The sequence below is a fragment of the Elephas maximus genome, chromosome 7, assembly GCF_024166365.1.
Source record: "Elephas maximus indicus isolate mEleMax1 chromosome 7, mEleMax1 primary haplotype, whole genome shotgun sequence".
Taxonomy (NCBI): Eukaryota; Metazoa; Chordata; class Mammalia; order Proboscidea; family Elephantidae; genus Elephas; species Elephas maximus.
In genome coordinates this window covers 137,707,751-137,716,317 of record NC_064825.1, presented here as the reverse complement: position 1 = coordinate 137,716,317, position 8,567 = coordinate 137,707,751, and positions in this window count along the sequence as shown.

The window sequence follows — 8,567 nt, the reverse complement described above, 5'->3', positions numbered from 1 at the left end:
ATAAGTTTCTCTTTGTTAAAGCCATTCACTTGTCGTATTTCTGTTACAGCAGCACTAGATGACTAAGATAGGAGACAACTTTTGTCTCACTTGGGGATGATATTCCAATCCCTTTACTGAATAACCCAAAACAAGAGAAGTCTGTATAATAAATCCAGGCTGCCACATAAAAAAAGCAAACTGCTTTCCATTTGGGCCATATGACCCAATGAGTCCAATAGCACTTCATGTGTATGAAAACTTTGGCAGACCCTATAGACGAATCACAGCACAGATCTTTAGCAAAGCTCTGCCATACTCTGCAGATAATTATCCTGGCTAGCTTATGGGTTCTAGAAGATGCTGACCACTTGACCATGGGCCACTGTTACAATACAATCTGAGCTGCTATCACGAACAGAGTGTCGTCTGAGCCACTACGGGACAAAAAATGGGTGTGCACAGTGGCACACCATCATCAATGGAAGTGGTACATATGAGATAGAGCTTGAACAGACCTGAAGGCACAAGTTGCATGAACATGTGGGTCAGCTTCCCGTGGCCCCCGTCCCTGTTACATTGCCGTGTCTCACTCAGAGGTCTCATGGGGAATTCCCTATGATCAGGTGACTGAGAAAAAACAAATTCAGGCCTGGTTACCAAAGGTTCTGCATAATATGCTGACATCACCCGAAAGTGGACAGCTGCAGCAGAGCAGCCCCATCCGGGGAGGCCCTAGATGACAGAGATGAAGGCAAATCTTCAGAGCAGGCAGAACTGTGAGCAGTGCATCCGGTTGTTTATTTTGCAAGGACGGACAAAGGCAACAGGCACGGATTTACACAGATGCAAAAGCAGCAACTAATTGGTCAGGGACTTGAAAAAAACATTACGGAAAAATTGGTGACGAGGAGGGATTAAGACTTCGTCCAATGTGTAGAGTGTAAAGAAATTTGCGTCCCACGTGAATAATCCCTGAAGAGCTGCCTCAGCAGAGGAGCATCTCAACAATCAGGGGGACAGATGACCCATTCTGTGGACATCAGTCAGCCTCCTTCCCCAGCACCCCCTACCTTTACCCAATGTGCTCACGAACAAGTGGTCATTGTGGCAGGGGTGGAGGTTATGCATGGGTGCAGCAACATGGACTTTCACTTGCCAAGGCCAACCTGGCTACAGCCACTGCTGAGTGCTCAATTGCCAACAGCAGAGACCAACACTGAGCCCTTCTTCCCCACTGTGGAAGGTGCAGTGCTTTGATCTTACTAGAAGGCACTTACTTTGAACATGCATTTGCCTTCCCTGCCCACAACACTTCTCCCAAAAAACTACTATCCATGGGCTTATAGAGTGCCTTATCTACCATTGTGGTATTCCACACAGCATCGTTTCTCACCAAGTAATTCACTTTACAACAAATTAAGTGCATCAATGTTCCTGTGCTCATGGAATTCACTGGTCTTGCCAAGTTCCGATCATTCTTGAGTAGCTGGCCGATAAATGGTGAAATGGCCTTTTGAAGTCTCATGTATCACTCCAGCTTGGTGGTAACACTGCGCAGCTGGGGTAACATCCTCCAGGATGTGCTATGTGCACTGAATCAGTAACCACCTACAGCTTCACCCATAGCAAAGACACATGGGTCCAGATGTCACGGGGGCGGAAGTGGCAATGTTTTCTCTATTACCCTTAATGATCTGCTGGTGAAACCTTCACTTCCTGTCCCTACAGCTCTGGACTGTGCTCCTCTAGAGGCAGGTTTCAAGGGAGAAGCTCTTTAGGTGACCAACTCATCCAGGGTTTGCCTGAGACTTTAAAACTGAAGGTCCCACATCCTAGGAACATCCTGAATCCTGAGAAAATCCTAGCGTGATGGCTAAGATTGTGTGTCAACTTGGTTTGGCAGTGCTTCTCAGTGGTTTGGCAATTACAATATGCTTTGGCAGCTATGTAATCACCTCCATGATGCGATCTCTTATGAGCAGCCAATCAGTTGAAAGGGAGTTTCCTTGAAGATGTGGCCTGTATCCAATATAGGTGGCTTTTCTGGCAAAGCTCATGGGCTTTTGCTCACTCTGGATCCTGCATCTGGCTCCTGTTCACCTGACCTCCTATTCTTGGAACTTGAGCTAGCAGCTTACCTGCTGATCCTGGGATTTGTCAGCCTCTGCAGCCTGTGAGCCAGTGGTCTGCCAGCTTACCTGCCAATCTTGGGTTCATCAGCTGCTACAGCTACATGAGTCATGAGACGTCTACAGCCTGACCCAAGAACTTGGGACTTTCCAGTTTCTACTACCACATGAGTCATTCCCTTGATATATATTAAATTTCATTAAGGTGGAAGGTGCCTGACATTTTGTCAGATAAATTTCCCACCCTCTAGGCATGCAAATGTTTTACCAATAAGTCCAGAGTCATTGACACTTTTTTTCTAGATCCAATCAGCATAATGTCATCATCATAAGTGACCAGTGTGAGATCTTGTGGAAGGGGAAGGTGATCAAGTTCCCTGTGGACTAAATCAAGACATAGGGCTGGAGAGCTGATATACTGCTGAGGTAGGACTGTGAAGGTGTATTGCTGGCCTTGCCAGCTGAAGGCAAACGATTTATGGTGGTCCTCTGAAACAGGTATGGAGAAAAAGGCACTAGCCAGATCAATAGCTGCATACCAAGTACCAGGAAATGTATTAATTTGCTCAAGCAATGAAACCACACCTGAAACAGCAGCTGCAATTGGAGTCACCACCTGGTTAATTTTTCAATAATCCACTGTCATTCTCCTAGATCCATTGTTTTTTGCACAGACCAAATAGGCAAGTTGAATGAGGATGTGGTACGAATTACCAACCCTGCATCCTTCAAGTCCTTGATGGTGGCAGTAATCTCTGCAATCCCTCCAGGAGTGCAGTATTGCTGTTGATTTACCATTTTCCTAGGTAGGAGCAATTCTAATGGCTTGCACTTGGTTTTTCCTACCGTAATAGCCCTTACTCCACTTGTCAGGGATCTAGTGTGGGGGTTCTTCCAGTTGCTGAGTATAGGTATTCCAACTATGCATTCCCAACTGGGGAAATCACTACAGGATGAGTTCAGGGACCCACTGGACCCACTGTGAGCTGAATCTGAGTTAAGACTCCATTAAAAACTGACCTCCATACACCACCACTCTGACTGGTGGGCCAGTGTCAGTGTCCTCGAATTAGTGTCAGTTCAGAGCCAGTATCCTGTAACCCAAAAATAATTATTATTTCCTTTTCCCTGAAGAACTGTCACTTTCATAAAACACCGTAAATCCCTTTGGGGAAGGCTGGAAAGAAGATTAACAGTGTAAATTCTGGGCAATGTAGTGGGGCCCTTCCTTATGGGGAACCAGCCTCCCCTTCATTTAGGGATCTGTGAACTGGCTCAAGTCTGGGATTTGATTGACTATAACTCTCTATTCTGGTGGTTCAAGTTAGACTGCCAATCACTTGACCTAGAATTATTCCACTTGTACAGATCAAGTAAATATTCAGTAAATTTCTGATCTATTTCACTCCTAAGTACACCATGACAAAGTGGCCAATTGCGTAAATCCATGAGTCAGACTATTCTGATGACTGCTTTGACTCTGCTGTCCATTACAGTAGCCAAGCCCACCTTGTCTTTGTCAAACGAGTACTGCCCTTGACCTCCACCACCACAGGGTCCAATCAGCCCCATTGTAGTTACGTGTCATGATTCATTGAAGGCAGTTCCACTGTCAAATCTGACTTACATAAAATAGCAAACACAGCAGTCTTCAGGGATGCTGGGGCTCCCTTCACAAACTTGTTTCTCACCACTGTGGTAAAAGGTGTGTCCTCTGGGCACTCCATGTATGGGTCTGTGGGTCTAATCCGATAAATTCACTCTAACATGCCAATTTCCCTAAGACTTTGGGTTCCTTCTTCTACAGTATATCAAGGCACCTCTGATACTCCAGGTTAATTTAACGTGGGCCACCACATAATCCCCCCATGTCAGCTTGTCATACTGTGGGTGTTTGTGTGTTGCTGTGATGCTGGAAGCTATGCCACTGGCATTCAGATACCAGCAGGGTCACCCATGGTGAACAGGTTTCAGCTAAGCTTCCAGACTATGACAGGGTAGGAAGAAGGACTTGGCAGTCTACTTCTGAAAAGAATTAGCCTGTGAAAACCTTATAAATAGCTGCAGAACGTTGTCTGATATAGTGCTGGAAGATGAGTCCCCAAGGTTGGAAGGCACTCAAAAGATGACTGGGGAGGCCTCCTCAAAGTAGAGTCGACCTTAATGATGTGGATGGCATCAAGCTTTCAGGACCTTCATATGCTGGTGTGGCACAACTCAAAATGAGAAGAATCAGCTGCAAACATCCATTAATATCAGAACCTGCAATGTACCAAGTATGAATCTAGGAAAATTGGAAATCATCAAATATGAAATGGAACACATAAACATCAATATCCTAGGCATTAGTGAGCTGAAATGGACTGGTACTGGCCATTTTGAATCAGACAATTATATAGTCTACTATGCTGGGAACGACAACTTGAAGATGCATGATGTTGCAGTCATTGTCAAAACGAACATTTCAAGGTCTTCAACAGCAGTGGGGTAGTGGGATCCTGAAGTATAATGCTGTCAGTGACAGGATAATATCCATACACCTGCAAGGAAGACCAGAAACCCTGGTGGCGTAGTGGTTAAGTGCTACAGCTGCTAACCAAAGAGTCAGCAGTTCGAATCTTCCAGGTGCTCCTTGGAAACTCTATGGGGCAGTTCCACTCTGTTCTATAGGGTCGCTATGAGTCAGAATCAGCTCGACGGCACTGGGTTTGGTTTGGTTTTGGTACAAGGAAGACCAGTTAATACAACTATTATTCAAATTTACACACCAACCACTAAAGCCAAAGATGAAGGAATTGAAGACTTTTACCAACTTCTGCAGTCTGAAATTGATCGAACATGCAATCGGGATGCATTGATAATTTCTGATGATTGGAATGTGAAAGTTGGAAACAAAGAAGGATTGGTAGTTGGAAAATATGGCCTTGGTGATAGAAACGATGCCAGAGATCACATGATAGAATTTTGCAAGACCAACACCTTCTTCATTGCAAATACCTTTTTTCACCAACATAAATGGCAACTATACACATGGACCTCGCCAGATGGAATATGCAGGAATCAAATCGACTATACCTCTGGAAAAAGATGATGGAAAAGCTCAATATTATCAGTCAGAACAAGGCCGGGGCCAACCACAGAACAGACCATCCATTGGTCATACGCAAGTTCGAGTTGAAACTAAGAAAACTAGAACAAGTCCATGAGAGCCAAAACATGACATTGAGTGCAACCCACCTGAATTTAGAGACCATCTCAAGAATAGATTTGACGTGTCGAACACTAATGACCGCAGACCGTATGAGCTGTGAAATGACATCAAGTACATCATACATGAAGAAATCAAAAGGTCATTAAAAAGACAGGAAAGAAAGACCTAAATGAATGCCAGAAGAGACTCTGAAACTTGCCCTTGAATGTTGAGTACCTAAAGCAAACAGAAGTGAAGTAAAAGAATGGAACAGATTTCAAAGGACGGCTAGAGAAGACAAAGTAAAGTATTATAATGACGTGTAAAAAGATAGAAAACCAAAAGGAAGAACATGCTCAGCATTTCTCAAGCTGACAGAACTGAAGAAAAAATTCAAGCCATTTCAAGAGATAGCATATGACCAGGACTCGAGGTACTGAAGGAAGAAGTCCAAGCTGCTCTGAAGGCATTGGCGAAAAACAAGGCTCCAGAAATTGATGGGATATCAGTTGAGATGTTTCAACACGCGAATGCAGTGCCAAGAAATTTGGAAGACAGCTACTTGGCCAACCGACTGGAAGAGATTCATATTTATGCCTATTCCAAAGAAAGGTGATCCAACCAAATGTGGGAATTATCAAACAATATCATTAATATCACATACAAGTAAAAGTTTGCTGAAGATCATTCAGAAGCAGCTGCAGCAGTGTATCGACAGGAAACTGCCAGAAATTCAGGCCGGATTCAGAAGAGGACGTGGAACCAGGGATGTCATTGCTGATGTCAGATGGATCCTGGCTGAAAGCAGAGAATACCAGAAGGATGTTTACCTGTGTTTTATTTTCTATGCAAGGCATTCGACTGTGTGGATCATAACAAATTATGGATAACATTGTGAAGAATGGGAATTCCAGGACACTTAATTGTGCTCCTAAGGAACCTGTACATAGATCAAGAGGCAGTTGTTCGGACAGAACAAGGGGTAATGTGTGGTTTAAAGTCAGGAGAAGTGTGCGTCAGGGTTGTATCCTTTCACTGGACCTATTCAATCAGTATCCTGAGAAAATAATCCGAGAAGCTGGACTATATGAAGAAGAAGGGGGCATCAGCATTGGTGGAACACTCATTAACAACCTGCATTATACAGATAACACAACCTTGTTTCCCGAAAGTGAAGAGGACTCGAAGCACTTACTAGTGAAGATCAAAGACCACAGCCTTCAGTATGGATTGCACCTCAACATAAAGAAAACAAAAATCTCCACAACTGGACCGAAAAGCAACATCTTGATAAATGGAGAAAAGATTGAAGTTGTCAAGGATTTCATTTTACTTGGATCCACAATCAACAGCCCTGGAAGCAGCAGTCAAGAAATCAAAAGATGCATTGTATTGGGCAAATCTGCTGCAAAGGACCTCTTTAAAGCGTTGAAAAGCAAAGATGTCACCTTGAAGACTAAGGTGCGTCTGACCCAAGCCATGGTGTTTTCAGTAGCATCGTATGCATGTGAAAGCTGGACAATGAATAAGGAAGACCGAAGAAGAGTTGACGCCTTTGAATTGTGGCTTTGGCAAAGAATATTGAACATACCATGGACTGCCAAAAGAAACTGTCTTGGAAGAAGTACCATCAGAATGTTCCTTAGAAGCAAGGATGGCAAGACTGCATCTTACATACTTTGGACATGTTATCAGGAGGGATCAGTCTCTGGAGAAGGACATCATGCTTGGTAAAGTACAGGGTCAACAAAAAAGGGGAAGAGCCTCAACGAGATGGACTGACACTGCGCTGCAACAACGGGTTCAAGCGTAACGAGTGTGGCCGTGGCGCAGGGCCGGGCAGTGTTTCGTTCTGTTGTGCACAGGGTCGCTGTGAGTCAGAATGGACTTGACAGCATCTAACAACAACAACATATTACCAATTATTTTTGTGCCCTTTCCCCTCTTGCATTCCTCTATAACATAAAATGTGCTCATAATTGTTAACCCTGTATCTCAGTGTTAGTGTTATTTAACTCTCAAACACTCTCTTCAAGAGTGTGCCTCAGCTAGAATGGGCATCACCCAAAACCGGGTAAAATAAAATGATATGAAGATTTTGTTCAGAATCTTCTGGAAAGAGGGTTAGCCTGCTTTTGGTTCAGAAAATTGCATCACGTTAAGCAGAAGCATGTTTTTGCTGGGAAGCTAACTTTTTTTTTTCCTAAGTGCATATTCATGCCGGGTTAACAATATGGGACTCTCCTGGGTTGTTCTACTGTGGACTTGGTTAAGGGGAAGTGTGTTTTCCTGAGTCTCCATCCCTGTGTGGCTCTGAGTCAGAGTGGGACAAAAGGAGAACCTGTGTGAAGGCAGAGGCAAGACCTCACCCTATGAAAGTCGCTGTGCCCAGAAGATACCAGCTCATCCTCTTGCTTGCTCTCTCTGCATTCTGCCCTGCCTCCCACCTCCTGGTCACCCAGACCAGCAGGGCCAAAAGCCCATCACCATAGCCTTGCTGAGGACCCACAGGCAAGAGGGTCCCAAGTGTTTCTCCCCTTCTCATCGATTTCCTTCTAAGAACTTTGCTTGTGTCTCAGCCCAGTGGCCATCTAGCTGAAGGAATCCCTCCCACTCCCGCCCCATCGCCCTATCCCATAGCCCAGTTGCATTTTCTTCACAGCACTTACCACTATCCAGTTATTATTCGTTCACTTGTTTGTCTCTGCGCAGTAAAATAAAAGCTCCACGAGATGAGGGGCCTTATCTGCTAGTTCATTGCCGTGCCCCTTGCATACCTGGCTTCTAAAGACTAAATAAATCTTTAGTGGTTGAAAGAGTGTGCTATGGTGGAGTACCAGACGGTAATCAGAAGAAAACCATTAGACGTACAGACAACAACATGGAGAGATATAAAAAATACACAGGGTTTGGTGAAAAGGTTAGGGAGGCGCCCTCGCTACGGAAGAAGCAACTTAGGCTGCCGTGACCGTGCAAGCGGTGCGCTGAGGCCTGAGTGGATCCCGCTGGCCCGGAGAGGCGCTCGTTCTAGGCGCGCCCCTCATCCGGCGCTGCTCCGGTAGGGTGCCCCCCACCCCCGTCCCCGCGCTCCTCCAAGCCCCCTGCGGCCACCCCAGGCCCCTCGTCCCTCGTCGCCTTCCCCCACGGCCTCCCGTGCCCGCGTCCATGTAGTAATAAGGGATGGAGATTGGTGATGTTTTCTCTGCTCTTCTCTATATACCCCAAATGATTCACCAGTGAAATTTCCCCGCGCCCCAGTCCTCCCA